Source organism: Balaenoptera borealis (assembly GCF_965194805.1).
Source record: "Balaenoptera borealis genome assembly, chromosome: 14".
NCBI classification, from domain to species: Eukaryota; Metazoa; Chordata; class Mammalia; order Artiodactyla; family Balaenopteridae; genus Balaenoptera; species Balaenoptera borealis.
In genome coordinates this window covers 25280398-25298517 of record NC_138875.1, presented here as the reverse complement: position 1 = coordinate 25298517, position 18120 = coordinate 25280398, and the positions used below count along the sequence as shown (strand labels likewise).

The 18120-nt window shown below is 48.2% G+C and overlaps 1 protein-coding gene across 6 annotated transcripts in view; it reads right to left on the bottom strand.

The window, feature by feature from the left end:
* ZBTB7C (zinc finger and BTB domain containing 7C) overlaps positions 1 to 18120 on the bottom strand; it is a 373957-nt gene that overhangs the window by 272153 nt on the left and 83684 nt on the right. The gene's annotated exons all lie outside the window — the stretch shown is intronic.

Here is an 18120-nt window from a genome sequence, read left to right as displayed (position 1 = left end):
CAGACATTTCTGCAAAGAAGATATACAGATTGCCAACAAACACTTGAAAGGATGCTCAACATCACTAATCATTAGAGAAATGCAAATCAAAACTACAATGAGGTATCACCTCACACCGGTCAGAATGGCCGTCATCAAAAAATCTACAAACAATAAATGCTGGAGCAGGTGTGGAGAAAAGGGAACCCTCTTGCACTGTTGGTGGGAATGTAAATTGATACAGCCACTATGGAGAACAGTATGGAGGTTCCTTAAAAAACTGAAAATAGAACTACCATATGACCCAGCAATCCCACTACTGGGCATATACCCTGAGAAAACCATAATTCAAAAAGAGTCATGTACCACAATATTCATTGCAGCTCTATTTACAATAGCCAGGACATGGAAGCAAGCTAAGTGTCCATCGACAGATGAATGGATAAAGAAGATGTGGCATGTATATACAATGGAATATTACTCAGCCATAAAAAGAAACGAAGTTGAGTTATTTGTAGTGAGGTGGATGGACCTAGAGTCTGTCATACAGAGTGAAGTAAGTCAGAAAGAGAAAAACAAATACCGTATGCTAACACATATATATGGAATCTAAAAACAAAACAAAAAAATGGTTCTGAAGAACCTAGGGGCAGGACAGGAATAAAGATGCAGACATAGAGAATGGACTTGAGGATATGTGGAGGGGGAAGGGTAAGCTGGGACAAAGTGAGAGAGTGGCATGGACATATATACACTACCAAATGTAAAATAGATAGCTAGTGGGAAGAAGCCCCATAGCACAGGAGATCAGCTCAGTGGTTTGTGACCACCTAGAGGGGTGGGAGGGAGGGAGACACAACAGGGAGGGGATATGGGGATACATGTACAGCTGATTCACTTTGTTATAAAGCAGAAACTAACACACCACTGTAAGGCAATTATCCTCCATTAAAGATGTTAAAAAACTATATTAAATGGGAACGACTTCAAAGATTATATACAGGATAATAGGTTTTGAATAAGGCTAAAAATAACTGCAATAAAATATACCTTTTAGGAATACATATAGATTAGATGCAGTGGAACGAGTAAAAGGAAAAGCAGAATGATAAACATAAGATTAAGGAAGGTGCCGACCTCGGGTGGGAAGGCCTGAAGCAAGATCTTAGGTCTGGATATAGGTTTTGTCAAATTCTTGCTTTGTTTTGAGTGATGAGCTCTTGGCTGCTTGTTACATTAATTAAAAAGAAAAAAAGAAAAAAAAGAAACAAACAACAAAAACAGCTAAATACATAATTAAATAAAATCAGACCATGCATGGGCCAATAGAGGGAATGTTATCAGCCGAAGATTGTGATTAAACCAGTTTTAAGCATGAGCGGTCCACAAGGGGGAAAACAAACAAATATACTGGGCATCCATTGCAGGCTAGATACTGTCCCAGGATCTGGGTTTACACCAGCAAATGTAATAATAATAATAATAATAAAATCCCCACCATCTTGGAGCTCACACTGTAGTGTAGGGAGATGGACATTAAACAAAATATATAGTGTCAGCATATAAGAGGTATGGAGAGAAATGAAGATCTGGGAGACAGGAAGCAGGTGATCCAGGAAGGCCTCACTGAGAAAGTGACATTCAGGCAAAGTCCTGAAGAAGGGGAAGAAGGGGGCTTGTAGATCTCTGGGGGCCAAGCTTCTCAGCCAAGGGAACAACACGGGCAAAGGTCTTGAGGCAAGAGTGCCCAGAACAGGTAGGAGGCCAGTGTGGCTGGAGGGGGGTTCAGGAGGGAGAATGGGGGCCCTGCAGGCCACTCTGAGGACTTGGACTTTTACTCTGAGCGACATGGGGAGCCACTAGAAGGTTCTGAGAAAAGGAGGAAACCATCTGACACGTTTCAAAGGGTCCCTCTGGCTAGACTGCTGGGGACAGAGGCTGGGGCCCTAATCAGGAAGCAGTTGTGATCATCCAGGTGAGAGATGAGGCGGCTGGTGCCTGAGAGATAAGAGCAGGGCAGGTGAGAAGTGACCAAGTCCTGATACAACTATGACCCGGCCACTGCTCTCCTGGGGGCTCCCAGGCCAGCAGCAAAGACCAGACGTGCATCCAAATACCCACAACACAACATCTACCATCGACTCTACAGCAGTTTACGTAGAGTCCTGCTGCCCTGTCTGGCCTGCAGAGGCCCTGCTCCTCAGACCCTGGCCCTGGACAGCTACCTCCTCTGGGCTGTCACCTCTTGTAGCCGGAAATCCTGGTCATCTGTGTGGCCGGATGGGTGACATTCCACCTCCACCCAGCGTCTGTCAGCCCCCCAGTTTCCTCCTCATGTTTGGGCCCTCCCCTGCACCCGAACTGGGGCTTCCCTGTGCCCTCATTACAGGCCTCACTGTGACCAGACTATCAGAGCCCAGGGAAGCTTTAAATCCATGGTTCCTATTGAAATCACCTGGATAAGTTGAAAAATTACTGGCACCTGAGTGCCACCCCCAGCGACTGCTGTAATAGGTCTGAGGTACAGCCAAAGCTTCCAGGTGATTCTAATGTGCAGCCAGGGTTGAGAGCCACTGCTCCAAGGGGACTGGTCTGGCTTCCCTGCCCCCTTCCCTTACAGGTGCTTCATGCCCACAAGCCTCTTCCCTGCCCCCCTGCACCCCGCTCTCCAAGGCAAATCCCCGGCTGGTGCATCCTCCACGCAGGTGAGGCCCCTCTGCAGGGCCTAATCAGCCCTGAGATGAGTGGAGAGCACTCACCTAACTCACAGGGTAGGCTGGGACCCAGGCTGCCCCCCAGGCCTGGAGAGTGGAGCAGATACCCAGGAACACCGGCTTCCGCGGGCCCTGGGGCTGCTTCTAAGGCCAGAAAAGCCCTGCGGCTCAGATGCATTTAATCAAGGCTGTGCTGGCTCCCCTCCCCTGCTCCTCCCCAGTCTTCCTCCTTTAGGACTTGGAATGCATTTTTATTAGACTTTTCCTAGGTGAAAATGGTGCCGGGCTGGGGGTGGGGAAACTGGATGGAGGGTGATTTACAGTTGCCCTGAGTCCTCACACCTCCCAAGGGCAGCCACATTCGGCAGCCTGCTCAGAGCCATTGGCAGACGGGGAGCACTGCCCAGGCTGCACTCAGATCTGCCCCAGCCGGGAGCCACGTCTCTGCACGAGCACCCCAAAATCTCAAAAGAGCCAAAGGCCCTTTAGAAAACAAACAGGGGAAGTTGGATGCTGGTGTCTGTAAGGTTCTGGCAAAGACTCCACTCAGAGAAATAGACCACGTTCCTCAAACCCCATACACATCAGATCAGGCTGCCCCTGTTATATTTTCTCTTTGCTCCAAGCAGCTCTTTTGACTCTCATCTGCCTCTAAGTTCCATGTCCAGCCTTCCATCCCTGCTCTGCCCCAAACAAGAGAGGCCGTCTTCCCTGGATATAGGGTTACGAGGCACCTCCTGCCCTTTTTAGAGAGGGTGCCTTTCATCAGGTCAGTTTCTGGTGGACTTAGTTCCCCTGGGGCCCTCCTGTAAATGCTATAGCAGGATTTCCCAGCCTCGGCACTACTGACATTTGGGGCTCCTTTGTTGAGGAGGGAAGTCTTGTGCATTGTGGGATGTGTAACAGCATCCCTGGTCTCTACCCACTAAACGCCAGTAGTACCCACCCTCCCACATCTGTGACAATAAAAATGTCTACAGACAACACCAAATACCCCCTGGAGTGGAGAGAGGGGCAATATGGCCCTGTTGAGAACCAGTGTGCTATAGCAATTTGACTGGGAACCACTGGAGGGCAAGGACTATGCCGGCACTTCTGATAGCTCAGTCCAGTGGCCAGTACAGAAAACCAGACGGTGTGATCTTGGTCAGGACACCTCTAACCTAACCTCTCCGGGCTTCAGTGTCATCCTCTGAAATAATAATAATGGTCAATACGTGCTCGGGGCTGGCACTGTGCTAAGCACTTTGCATGGATTTTTTTCATTTAATTCTCACTTAACCCTCACAATGTTTTTCTGGAAAAGGTGTTTTACAGATGAGGAAGTTAAGGCCCAGAGTAGTCAGGCAACTTGCCCAAGAGCACACAGCAAGAAGGAAGGCAGTTTGACTCCAGAGCCACAGTCTGCACTCCCTCCCTCAAAGAGGGCCTTGGGCCTGAGACCACCTCTAAAGTCCTCTGCAGTCCCACAACTGTGCCATTCTTTTGATGTTGTCGCTACAAAGATAATGACCACCGGGCATCCTGTATTCTTTGGTTCCCCTCTGCCCCTCCATCCACGATACAGCTTGCTCATGTCAATCAATCCGCTCCTACTACATTCTGTGCCAGGATCCAGCTGTCAGTGAGTCATGGTGTTTACCTCTAGAGAGGAGGCAGATTTTAAAAGCCTGTTGGACATTTATTTACAACCGTGGTAAGGGCTAAGAGGGGGCCTGACCCAGGCCACAGGGTCAGGAAATGGACAGCCTAGCTGCTCTCTGATGGGTGTGCAGGGGTTAAAGCCATGAAGGTAAGGGAGGCCAGTGCCCAGAGAGAGCAGGTGTGTATCTCCTGAGGCGGAAAAGAGCGCTGCTTGTCCTAGAAACCAAGGGAAGAGGGAGCAGGAGGCAGCAGATGAGGTTGGCGGGACCCATGGGCCCCGGTAAGAATTTCTACCTTTATCCGAGAAGCAGCAAGAGACCCTTAGAGGGTCTAAAGAGGGAGAGGTCTGGTCAGATGAACATATTCACCAGAGCAGCTACTGTGTGCTGTGTGAAGATCAGGGTGGGGACAGGGTTGGCAAGAGAAAATGCAGAAGGATCTGTTGGGCTGCTGGGCGGGTCCAGGAGAGGGTGACAGGGGGCATGGAGGGACTGGCAAACTCCAGAGACACTGAACGTGCAGGTCACAGGGACGCAGGTAGGGCTGCAGCGGAGACCTGGAGAACCATGGTGCTCTTTACAAGAGGGGGGGACCCAGAGTGTGGGGTCCAGGTCAGGAGTTCCGTGTGGGCGCCCTGCATTTGAGGGGTGCTATGCACGACAACAATGGGCCGAACGGCTGACTGATCTACCAACTGATTCATGGATAAGTGATGCCCAAACCTCTTTCCTGGGATGAGGCTCAGTGTGAGGCCGCCACCGACTTAGGACTCACCCTGGACAGAAGCACAGCCAAACCACAGAAAAGACACCTGCAGGCGGCCAAGCCCTGGGGAAAATGCCCATACAATGAAAACGTAAGTTATTATTACTATTACCTTATCAGATCTGACAAGAGCGCAGTCAAAGGTGGGCCCGCCTCGCAGCGTGTAGTATAATATAAATGGACTCTCAGGTGGCAGTTGGCTGTTGCATTGATTCTTATTCACGCAGGAGCTAAATCACGGTGCTAATGTGAACCATGTGTGAAATATCCCTTTTACATGCACTAGCAATGAAAGGCCTTCGCAGACCTATAGTCAAATGAATGTCCTTCTGAGTAATGGGAATCTGCACGTGGGCATTATTTTATTACCATGTACAAGCCAGCGTCATCAAACCTTTGATGTCACGTTAAAGAAAGCACTCCAGCCACCCAGGGAGGTGAGGAAACACCAGCATGGGGCCCCTCGTGGAGAAAGGGACACTGAACTGCTATCCAGGGCCTGAGGATTTTATTTTATTTATTTATTTATTTTTTTAATTAGTTTATTTATTTTGACTGTGTTGGGTCTTCGTTTCTATGCGAGGGCTTTCTCTAGTTGTGGCAAGCGGCGGCCACTCTTCATCGCGGTGGGCAGGCCTCTCACCGTCGCGGCCTCTCCCGTTCTGGAGCACAGGCTCCAGACCCACAGGCTCAGTAGCTGTGGCTCACGGGCCCAGCCGCTCCGCGGCATGTGGGATCCTCCCGGACCGGGGCACGAACCCGTGTCCCCTGCATCGGCAGGCGGACTCCCAACCACTGCGCCACCAAGGAAGACCCCAGCCTGAGGATTTTAAAACTGTACTTAACACCATTATGTTGCTCCAAGCACCACAACACGTGAGGATAGGAATGGACCTCAGGCCCTCAGCTCACCTGTGTGATGCATGAGGGAAGGGACTTGTACAGAATCGCCCGGTTCATCAGTTGCAGATCTGGGACTGGATTCCACACCCTCTCACTGGTTCAGGCCATGGTACTTCTTCCACTGCACTCAGGACCCCAGGAAACCTTTATAGAGATTCCCAATCTCTCAGGCCCTGGCTTGAGTCTTCATTGAAACCCCCAGAGGAAATGAGAGTAAAGACTATTTCTACCAGCCCAAGTTGGCAGACAAAGGACACTGCATCTTGGCAGATGTTTTGGTGACTATGGGATGCTAGGGGACTGGGGGAAAGTTGCTTGGAAGACAGGGAAATGGCATAGGAATCTGGGAACAAAGTCTTATTGACTTATCTGTTTATAAATAATGCATACTCTGCCTACTTCTAGAAAAGATTTGGGGTGGTTTGCAATTTAAAACACATACATGCAATAAAATAGCTCAGACTGACATCAGATTGCAGAACTGTTTTTAACAGCAAAAAAAGTTGGAAATGATCCAGGTGTCCCTCTATAGGGGGTTGGTTTAAAAAAACTGTCCATGCATCCAATGGAATACTACACAGCTATTTTTAAAAATGAGGAATTTGCTCTGCGTACTAATATGAAGAGATTTCAAGGACATATATTTAAGGAAATAAAAAAGCAAGGTGCAGAATATACAGTAGGCTATCTTTTGTATGGCAAAGTGGTTAAGAATATATATTCAAATTTCTCCATTTTAGCATAAAGAAAACACTGAAAGAATAAACCTAGAAGTTATATAAATGGTGGCCTATAGGGGGCAATGGGGGGAGAGTGAAATCTCAGTGTACACCTTTGTATGCCATTTTGATTTTTGAACTGTATAAAATGCTTCACCTACGCAAAAATTCTAATTCAATTAAACACAGAGGAAAGGGGAAATGGGAAGTAATTCTAGATGCAAGAGCCAAAAATTTCTCCCTTCTGCCCCCTCCAAAAATGGATGCTAAAAGTGCCGTGCCTGGAATCCCACGGTCACATGGACCCAGAAGTGGAGGGCGCGTCACTCCAACACAGTGGAGGCCGGGCATGGAGTGCAGATGGGCAGCCTGCTGGGGCCTGCCCTTCCTGACTCATCACCGGAGGGAGCAAGAAGAAGGGAAGGGCTGGGACCTGCCCCAGGCCAGCATCGCTCGAGGCCTGCCCACCTCTGGAGGGCTATGCCCAGGTCTGCTCCCTGACTCAACCCTGACTCATGGTTACCACGGCTCCTGACATCAAGTGGTTCCAGAAGCAACCAAACTGCATTAAGTACAAAGTTCACATTCTTAGGCTCTGCCTGCCAAGCCCACCCCACTCCGGGCCTTCCTCTCTGTATCCCCAGCATGGCCCTGGTTCCCCCAGCTCTGGGGGGCAGTGCCCTGGGCCCTCGCATTGCTCAGTCACAGTACTTGTTGGAGAAGAATTCTGGAGAGGTAAGAGGGCAGCACCCTCAGCTAAGGACGGTGGCTTCGGCCATGTAAGCGAGCTCTTCCCCTCCCAGGCTCCTCTCTGATCCCTCCTGGAGTAGGAGGTGGCAGTCAACCATTACATCCATTAAAATGTACTGCTACCACCCTGACATCCACTGAGGAGGTGGAATTAACTCTAGCCTATTAATAAAGTATATCCATATTATAGAAAACCATATTATAAAAAACTAGAGTGATGTGTATGAGTAGTTTTTAAAAGATTACATTAAGTAAAAACACAAGCTGCAGAACATAATACAATACATAGCTTGATCCCATTTTTGTGTAATATGGATCTATTTTTCCAGATCCATGGTAACTATAAATACAGATAGTGATATGAATGTAACAATTCCCTGAATTCTTGACAGTGATGATCTCTGGGGTGAGGGTCGGGGTGTCTCACAATTTCCTTCACTTTCTCAAACACATGTATATTATTTTGTTTTCTTATACAAAGCAATTATTATTTTTGTAATCTGAACATAGATCTCTCTCATGCATTGCATACATTGCTGGTCTGGTGGACCTAGTCAGAGATTCAGTGGAAGAACTCCCCTCCCGACCCTGCACCATCCAGCAGATGGGAAACTGAAGCCCAGAGAGGTCAAGTGACTTTCTTGGCATCACACAGTGAATTAACAGCAAAGCTGGGCTGAGAGCTCCTATCTCCTGACTCAGCCCTCACTCTTTCCACTACGCCTTGTAGCCTGAAAATAAAATCAGTGTGTATTTGTGGAGGGTTCTTTATGTGGTTGGTAGGGGAAAATAGGGGGAATATTGGCCAAAAAAAAAAAAAAAGTACTTGGCACTCCAGGACTCATTACCTGGCTGCCAAGTCAATACCACCTCCATTGAGTCATGAAATATTCCAGACAAGTATTCATTTAAAGATGAAACATTAACTGTAAATCAACACCTGGAGTGAGTGCTGAGTTACAAAGTGAATTAGAATAAGTGGGTAAATGGATGGCTGGTCTCAGCCCCAATGGCCACCTGACTGTTACCCACCAGAGCTGGGAGAAGGTCTACCCTCTGATTCAGAAAAGCAACAGAAGGTCAGGGTCAGGGGAGGCTTCTTTAAGGAGTACCTCTCTAACATAAAAATAATTGCCACTGCCTCCCCAAAAGCACCTGAAATGGCAGGCTGCACATTAATCAATTAACAAGTGTTATTAAATCTTGTGTTGCCCTGGGCTCAGAAGGCCTGGCTGACAGGCATAAGGATGGTGGCCGCTTCCACATGGTCACCGCTTTACAACTCAGAAAGGCTTTCGCTCATCATCCCGCTGGAGCCTCTTGATGTCGTGTGGCCAGCAGTTTTTAACCTTTGTTTTGTGTCTGAGGAAGCAGTTTCATGATTTGCTCAGGGTCCCACAGGGCAGTTTCCAAGGCAGAGCCCTGCTGGGGGCACCAGCGTCCAGAGAAGTAGACGAGCGGCCTCTGGGAAAGTGGAATGGCCAAAAAACACAATACAAACCAGTCTAGAGTCGGGTGCTACGTCTCTCCCAACTGGACCACCAGTGGACACCTTTTGCCACTCTGAGATTTTTGTCTTTTGAGGACAGTTTGCATGTGTGGGTTTGCACATGTAACACACATGAACACATTTTTTAAATGTTTGACTAACTCTTTATATTTCTTGAAGTGTTTTTGAATACACTGCCCATTAAACTCTCTTTCTGTAGGTAAATGATGTCAGCAGGACAGGTAATCTAATTCTTTCCAATTAACAGATAAGGAAACCAAGGCTCGGGGCAACTTGTCCCATGTCTTATTACTTCTCAGTGGCAGAGGGGGAAGCCAAGAGCTCTCTCTGGATCATTCCATTTCATGCTCCCAATTCATTCATTTCATTTCATCCTGGGAGAGAGGCGTGGTTGCCCCATCTTACATTTGCGGACACTGAGGCCCAGGGAGACTAGGCCACCTGCCCCAAGTGGCAGAGCCAGAACCCAGCACCCTGGGCCCACAGCTGAGGTGTGAGGTGTGCGATTGCAGGGAAGGTCCACAGTGGGGCAGGCGTTGAGTAGGTCCTTCCCCAAATACCAATACTAACAATAGCTTTCTGAGCTTTCAAATGTGCCGGGAGTGGGCTGAGCTCTGTCCACACAGGACTCTTGAGGACAAGGCATGTGGCCCGGTTGTCTCTGAATCCTTGAGTGGCACAGAGCTGGGCCCCCTTGTTGACCTGAAGCACCCACCTCAACCCTGTCCTTTTCTAGGACCCTTTCTTCCATTTCTGCTGTGCAAATTAAAGGACAGTGTGGGCTCTTAACTAACAAGTGTCTTTTTTTTTTTTTAAATAAATTTATTTATTTATTTTTGGCTGAGTTGGGTCTTCGTTGCTGCACACGGGCTTTCTCTAGCTGTGGTGAGTGGGAGCTACGCTCCGTTGCAGTGTGTGGGCTTCTCATTGCAGTGGCTTCTCTTGTTGCGGAGCACGGGCTCTAGGCGCGCGGGCTTCAGTAGTTGTGGTTTGCGGGCTCCATAGTGCAGGCTCAGTAGTTTTAGCGCACGGGCTTAGTTGCTCCGTGGCATGTGGGATCTTCCCGGACCAGGGCTCGAACCCGTGTCCCCTGCATTGGCAGGCAGATTCTTAACCACTGCGCCACCAGGGAAGTCCCACTAACAAGTGCCTTTGATGGCCATTCATGCCAAATAACGCCATGCACACCCCCTGGGAGGAGTGAGAGCCCCCCACCCAGCTCTCCACACCCAAGAAACTAACTGGCTCCCAAGGCTGCCTCAAATCCCTTCACCTTTACTGGAGCAACTGCGGCCCACCTTTTGCAAGATTTCCACTCAGGCCATCTTCTCTCTCTGCCCTAGGAATGATTTGCTGATGATAATAAACATTTCCACATGAAGGCTTGGATGTCTCTGAGTCATAATTTATTGCTTTGTTTCCGTGGTTGATACTTTTTTTTTTTTCTTTTTGCTTAAAAGACAGGGCAGGAGTGAGTGAGCGTGGACGGGATGAGTAATCCCAGCTTCTCTAAGCTCTGGTGGGAAGACGGAAACAAGGGGTGGAGCCGGAGAGGAGAGGATGGGAGTGGCTGACAGGGCCGGGCAGGGGGAGCACGACCCCAGTTCCGGACAGGGAAGACTTGGGCCCCCAAGTCAGATAATACTGTAATCCAAACAGGGTTTATGTGCTCAGCTGCAGCGTGTGGGCGTGTGGAGGCAGGAGACAGGGAAGTATTCTAGCTGAGTGATCCATAACCAACAAAAGGATGGTCTGTCCAAATCTTCCCCAGGCTTCAAGGCCCAGGTCAAGTGCCACCTCCTCCAGGTGGCCTTCAAGGATCACTCCAGCCAAGAGCAATTCCCCTTTCCTCTGAATCTGAACCTTTCGTTTATCTCTAGGGTTAGATGGCTTTGCCCCGTCACTGTTTATTTGTACTGCTTCTCCAGTTCCGTCGTGAGCTCCCAAAGGGCAGAGAACTTGTTTTTACCTCCTCTGTACCTTTTAAGTTTGTGACACCCAGGATAGTCTATCCCTTGGGTGATGTTAGACCACACCTATACACAGAGCCAGGAGTCTCCAAGCAAACATTTGTGGACCGAGTTTCAGAAAATGGCACTAAATAATAATCATACAATTTAACCTTTGGTCTTGGGCTTTATACTGCACGAAGCCCTTTCATAATCTTGGAAGGTAAGTGGCAGGTGATATGAAGCTCATTTTACAGGTAGGAAAACTGAGACTTAGAAAGTTTGAGTGATTGACCAATGACCAGTTAGTAAATAGAAACAGCTCTGGAACCCAGGTTTCTGACCTTCCTGATTCTCCTTAGGGGAGCTGAAAGTTTCTGTCTCCTCTGAAGCACATGATAAATTATTTTGGGGGAACACGGCACTGCTATGCACCACCACTGCCCCCCTCCGCAAGATGCACAGTACGTGTTAACATTCATTCACAGTATAACCGAAGTTCTGAAGAAACCTGTCTGGCTTAGTTCAATGCAACCTTCTCCAAACTTACCTCACCTGAAACCCTTTTGCATGGGACACCTACAGTATCCTGAACTGGGGAAATGTTCTACTGCCCCACTGCTACTTTCCTAAAGGGTAAAGCATGTTCCCAGGAGAAGCTGTATATTATGGACGAAGAAAGGCTTAAGCTAGATGAAGAAAGCTCTAACTGTGAAATTTCAGGGCTCAGCCAACCAGTAAGGACATTTATTATTATTTTACTTTTTATTATTGAACGTTTCAAATACACACAAAATAGAAGAGCATAATAAATCCCCACATACCCATCACCAATTACCAAAGCAGCTTCAACAATAGTCAGCAATCTGTTCTTGCTTCATCTTTTTTTATCTAAAATATTTTAGAGAAAATCCCAGACATCATCTGTAAATACTTCAGTATGTAACATTGCTACAGTATTACACACCCTAAAAAAATTAACAATAATTCCTGGGTATAACAGGGGCAAGACGGGAATAAAGATGCAGACCTACTAGAGAATAGACTTGAGGATACGGGGAGGGGGAAGGGTAAGCTGGGACAAAGTGAGAGAGTGGCATGGACATATATACACTACCAAATGTAAAACAGATAGCTAGTGGGAAGCAGCCGCATAGCACAGGGAGATCAGCTGGATGCTTTGTGACCACCTAGAGGGGTGGGATAGGGAGGGTGGGAGGGAGGGAGACGCAAGAGGGAAGAGATATCGGGATATATGTATATGTATAACTGATTCACTTTGTTATAAAGCAGAAACTAACACACCATTGTAAAGCAATTATACTCCAATAAAGATGTTAAAAAGATTTTTAAAAAATAAAAATAAAAAAATAATAATAGTAATAATTCCTGGGTATCTAACGCACAGCCTGTCTCTAACCTCCTTGATTCTCTCAAATAGAGTATAAGTAGACTTGAGTCATGAGTCAAATTGGACCCATAGAGGCCATTCGGTTGGTATATCTCTTAAGACTCTAAATCTGTAACAATTCCCTCACATCTCGCCATTATTTCCCCTCGACCTCCTGTTGGGAAGATAGGGCATTTGTCCTGAGGAGCCCTCTCGTTCTGGATCTGGTGACGGCCTCTCTGTGGTGGGCTTTCCCATGTTCCTCTAGTTCCTGCATAAGGTGGTCGTTAGATTTACAGGCAGGAGCAGTTTTATGTTCAGTTATATGGTGGGAAAATGTCCTGGGTGGTGCTGTGTCCTTCCCATCACGTCACATCTGGTGGTCCACTTTTAGCAAAGCTAATACTGATCCATGGATTTGGATGCTGGGGGGATATATCTTTTTGAGCAACTAGGTCTTCCCAGTATCTCCAAAGTCGTATCACATTCTAGAATTTGGTTCTAGATACATCTCCAGCCTGGGATTTCATGGAGGACTCTCTACTACCATCAGCTCCAAAATTCTATCAGCTTATCCTTTCCTAGGCTATCTCTGGGTGACCTTTTACCTTTCTTTCTTTCTTTTTTTTTTTTTTAATAAAGAAAAGACACTTTTAAATGACCAGACAAGCCAGGGACCCTGTCTTCCCTTCTGGCCAGGCGCTACCAGCAACTCCATGGGCTTAGCTGGAGTCCCACGGTCTCCACAGCCCATGGATTCCTCCACCCATCTCTTAGGAGATGAGTCAGAATCTCAAGGAGAACAAGAACACATAGTTGAACATGATAAATATGCATCCAAATTTTTTAAAAACCAACTTACACAAATCAAGCTTATTCTGAGAGGTTCGTTTTGCCAGGGGTCTCTAGTGCTCCAATCAGCATAATTAAATAGCAGGATCTCTCTAGAATTGATTGTGGTTTTCACATTTTTTATCATCCAAGGACCATTTCAGCGAGATGATTTTAAGCTAATAAGAACCCCCAAATTAGAAACTAATTAAGGAGATGGAAAATACAAATGTATTTGTTTTTAGTCGGGCACTATTTTTATCAGAGGAATCATGAAAAATTAAAATTGTCAAGTACCAATATGAAGGTTGTCAGTCAAGGGCAATGTGGCTTTCTGCCTCTCCCTGCTGCAAAATTTTAAGGTGATATATCAGAAGCTGTTCCCTGTGGGCCCCCAGGAAGCAAGGAAGAGACTAATTTTGATGAGCAGAATTGCACACTGCTAGACTTGACGAGGAAAAGGGGGTTGCCATAATACTCTCAACTGTTTGGTGATTAAGATTCATAGCGCCTCTTGCTTTTTGAATGCATGTGTGCCTGGCAGCAGCATTAAATCATTGCAGTGCACTTTCTCATGCTCATTTAACAGATGAGAACATTAAGGCCTGGGGAACTTGAGAGATGTGCACAGGGTCACAAAGCAAACTTAGAAAGAATCTAGACTATATCTCCATCTAAATATGCTTGATTTTATGACACTCCCTCCTCATTGTCCCCCACATGTGCCATAGATTACCTTTTAAAATAGATGCTAAGTCACAATGACACTGCTTTGGAGGACTCTTTTAGGATTCGTGACAGCCTTGAGAGCTCAGGGCCCAGGAGAGGAACAGGAAGCAGAAGCCAGCTGCCCCCAGGGGAGGAACAACACAGACGGCTGCGGTGAGCATCCAAGGACCACTGACGCAACCTCACACAATCAGATGTTGACCCAACCTTGAAAATGTCATTTCAGTCCCCAGGGCTGGAGAATTCCCATTCGTCTATAGACTTTGCACTGATTCCAGCATGGCTGACACCCGGTTACTCTTTGCATCACCGACCTGTACCTCCTTATCCTGCTCTCTCCACTCCAGCCCTAAGGATCTGCCTACAGACACTCTATTCAAACCTCCTTTCCCATCGCAGAATCCTCACCAAACCCAAGCCAGGTAGGTGAAGAGGACCCTTGCTTAGCTCCAGGCCTCTCTCCCCTCAGGCCCGGAAAAGATGGGTTGGGAACTTTCTTGATAACTAGGGTAGATTCCAAACTCAGGGGGATGAGTTAGAGACCCCACACAACAGGCTGAAGAAAACTAAGGATGTCAGGGAAACCTGCCACTGACACACAGGAGACAAAGGATTATTAGTTGAGAGGTGCTCGCCCTGCAGGGAGGAACATCCAGGGGAGCACTGAGCGGGGCCCACGGTGGGGAGGACAGTGCGTGATGATGGGCCAACCTGCCATGTGATTCCGAGTGGAAGGGCACGTTTAGAATCAACCCAGCTCCCAACCAAGAAACCACGCCAGGTAGGGAATTAAGAGTCTTAATAACATTTTATAATTTTATGCAGGTCTTTCACATACACTATCTCATTTGAGTCTCAGAAAAACCCCAAAGGCAGAAATTATTTAACCTATTCCTCAGGTGGGGCTGGGCTTAGGGGAACTTGATTTTGTGGAGTGCCAACCTTATGCCAGTGACATGTGTCAGGACACGTATGTAGCAATTACTATTTTCTGCTGCTGTTGGGATCCCGTGACTGGGGCAGATGTCATTCACAGAGTAATAGAAAATACCCTCTCCCAAACCCAGAAAGAGCAGCCATATCTATGATCGTGGGCTCCCTGGCCCTCACAGGGAGTAATCTGTATTTTTATGGCTGGTAAAGAAAGGAGGCAGGTAAGGTAGGGATGGGCCTTTGTTTCAAAGGCTGAGGCTGGGAGACAGGAGAGAAAGGGGATGAAGGACAAGCAGCTTTTCGAGTAGGGTGCCTGGATCGGGTCCCAAGACACTTGGGATGGCTTAGGTAATGGGTCCTGGGGTGGCCGGCACCCCCTCGGCCCACTGAAACACAGTGCCACGGTGGTGTCCATCCTCTAGAGATGAAAGCCCGGGGACCCCTGCCTTCTCTACGGCAGAGCTGACACAGGGGCACAAGCTGCCTGCAGGACCTGTCTCCTCCAGGTGACCACACGGCTCTGGATAAGGAGGGCCACAGGCAGCCACCCTGGGCCAAGGTCCAGGCTCACCCCCTGCCCATCTGTCCTGCCCCACAAAGCCCCACAGTCCTCATGCAACAGAAGAGTAGAAACAGAACTACAGAAATTCCTGCTAGGACACTTTTGCCACACCTAGCCCATAGGGAACTCAACCCGGTTTTCATTTAATTTAGGAAAATAAAAAGCATTATTTCTTGACGTGGAATGTCACAGAGTAATGATTATTTTATTTAGTCCTCATAATTACCCAGCAAAACAGACATTCTTAGTGCCACTTTCAATGCAGCTTCTGAAGCTCAGAGAGCTTTGGGCACTGCCTGGGGTCAGCCCGGGACCAGTAAGTGGTGGCATCTGAGGCCAGCTGGGAAGACCTGCAGCCAGGGCTGGTTCTAGAGAACATACGTTACCATCCAGAACAAGTGATTCAAGACACCTCTGACTCTTCAAGCCAGTTTCCCCAGGAATTCATTTCAGTTGTGTCATGAGAAGAGGACAGAATAGTAAGTTCTATTGTCTAGCTCAGGATACACCTGGCCTCTGGGTGCCCCTGGGCAAGATGCTCTAAATTCTAGACCTAAGCTGTCCAATAGAGTAGCCACTAGCCACAGGTGCTGTTGAGCACTTGCAATGTGGCTGGTCCAAACGGAGATAAACCGTAAGTATAAAAATGCACTCTGGACCTCAAAGACTTTGTACGAAAAGAAGAATATAAACTATCTCATTAATAATCTTTATATTCACTCCATGTTGCAATGATAATACTTTGGACATGTTGAGTTAAATGAAACATTATTACAATTAATTTCACTTGCTTCAAATTGAAAATCCCATGAGACTGGCGCATGCTCAGTCTCTCTGGGCAGCCCTGCTCCAGGTCCCAAGTCTTGCCTCGGTTTCTGTACCCGACTCATCCTGCCCCACTCCCTAGAGCAGCGCTGGAAGCCGAGGAGGCAAGACTCTCCAAGCATTCCGAGAATGTCCTCTCTTCTCAACACGTCTGTAAATTCCTGGACCCATCCCTCCCTCCCTCTATCCTACTCAGTGCCCAGAAAGCATCCCCAGGCCCAGCAACTGCCAAAGCACTCACAGGCAATCACCATTTCTGAGTGTTCGGATCCACCTTAAACTACATTTTCCATGGCCAGAGGAATGCTGAGAACGAGGTTTTCAAAGCCCAGGCCTCAAACCCTGTTCACAATCAGAAGCCCTGGGAATTGGGATGCGTTTCTCCCAGCCTTCTTTGCTCCCTCCCCTCCCAGACCATAAGCTCCTCCAAGAGCAGAACAATGGAAGAAAACTAAATGATTGATCACTTACTATGGTGCCAGCTGCGGTGCTAAATGTTTTGCATGTTTCATTTTATTTAATTCTCCCAACCAGCCTGTGAGTGAGAAAGTCTTGTCCCCATTTTGAAGACAGGAGCCTGAGGCTCCCAGAGTCCCAGATCTGTCTCCACTCCCATGTTTTTTCCTCTGCCCCATGTTCCCTCCCCTGGGAGCAGACACACCTCATGCATCTTTGTATGTCTGGCACCTAGCACAGTGCCCAGTACAAAATAGGTACTCGGGAAATACTGGGAAACTAGGTTAAGAAACTTCTAGATTCAACCCTTTGTTCTCTCTTGACTTAATCAGAAAGTATTTTGCCCCTTACCTTCCTGAGGCTGCTAAGCCCCTTACCTTCCTGAGCCACCTGCAGGGCTGGGCCTCTTCTGCCTCCTCCTGCCCCCCATCACCTCCCATCACGAGGGCCCACACGGTGAGCCCTGCCCAGGTCCCCAGTCAAGCCTAAAATGCACAGACTGCCTGCTCCACTGAGAGGTGGGGGTCTGAGAATAGTCCAGAGCTGGTACACTAGGGTCTAGGGTGCCCGGGGACACAGCTAGCTCCAAGAAACTGTGAAGATACCAGCTCCCTAGCAAAGACCCTCCAGGCCTAGCCAGACCCCTAACTATCCTCACCAGGGTCCCCAAAGCTCGACTCCCCTGCCATTTGTTCGTATAGACAGAAGCCAAGTCCTGGGCCCACCTGGTACCTGTGGTTGATCCATTTCCTAGAGCTGGGTTCAGCTTTCTGGATTCCTTCTTCATCTTATTCTTTCTGCCTGACTTAGAACAAGGGCTCCCGGAAGTCCTAATACTCTGCCCCTCCCCACCCCTTGGCTTGGCTTTGTGCACCCTGACACTGGCCTGCACTGGAATGGAATTTGCCACACCCTCTTGGGCCTCCTGCCCCAGGCCATTGGCCCTCTCCCCCTGCCCTGCTCAGTTTCCCAAGGCCCCAAGCTATTTTTGCTCCCGCCCCAGCCTGCCGTTTTCCCCATGGCGGAAATTGCCAGAGCGGTACCCAGTATGACACACACAGTGACGACCAGATGGCCAATGGAACAGGCCCTCCACTAGATCAGAGCTCATCTTCGGGGTCTCCAGTCCCACTGGACCCTGGTCCTCCCAGCTTCAGGGTCCTGCCCTCTAGGCTCTGAGGACCTTCTCAATGCTTTCTGCCTTGGCTGACCTCCTCAGATTACCTGCTAGACCCAGGGTGTCTGCCAGCCCCCGCCTGTGCTCTCCAGACCCCCACCCATGACCTCCCCAAGTCAGCCTTGGTCATCTGCTACTTGCCTTGGCATCCTTGGAGGGACGAAGGCAGCCACAAAGTCCCTATTTCCTTTTTTACAAGAAATACCAACCCATCACCTCACCGGTCATTCAAAAAATCTGTCCCAACCCAGAAGGCTTCTCAGCCAATAAGGCCTCCAGGTCTA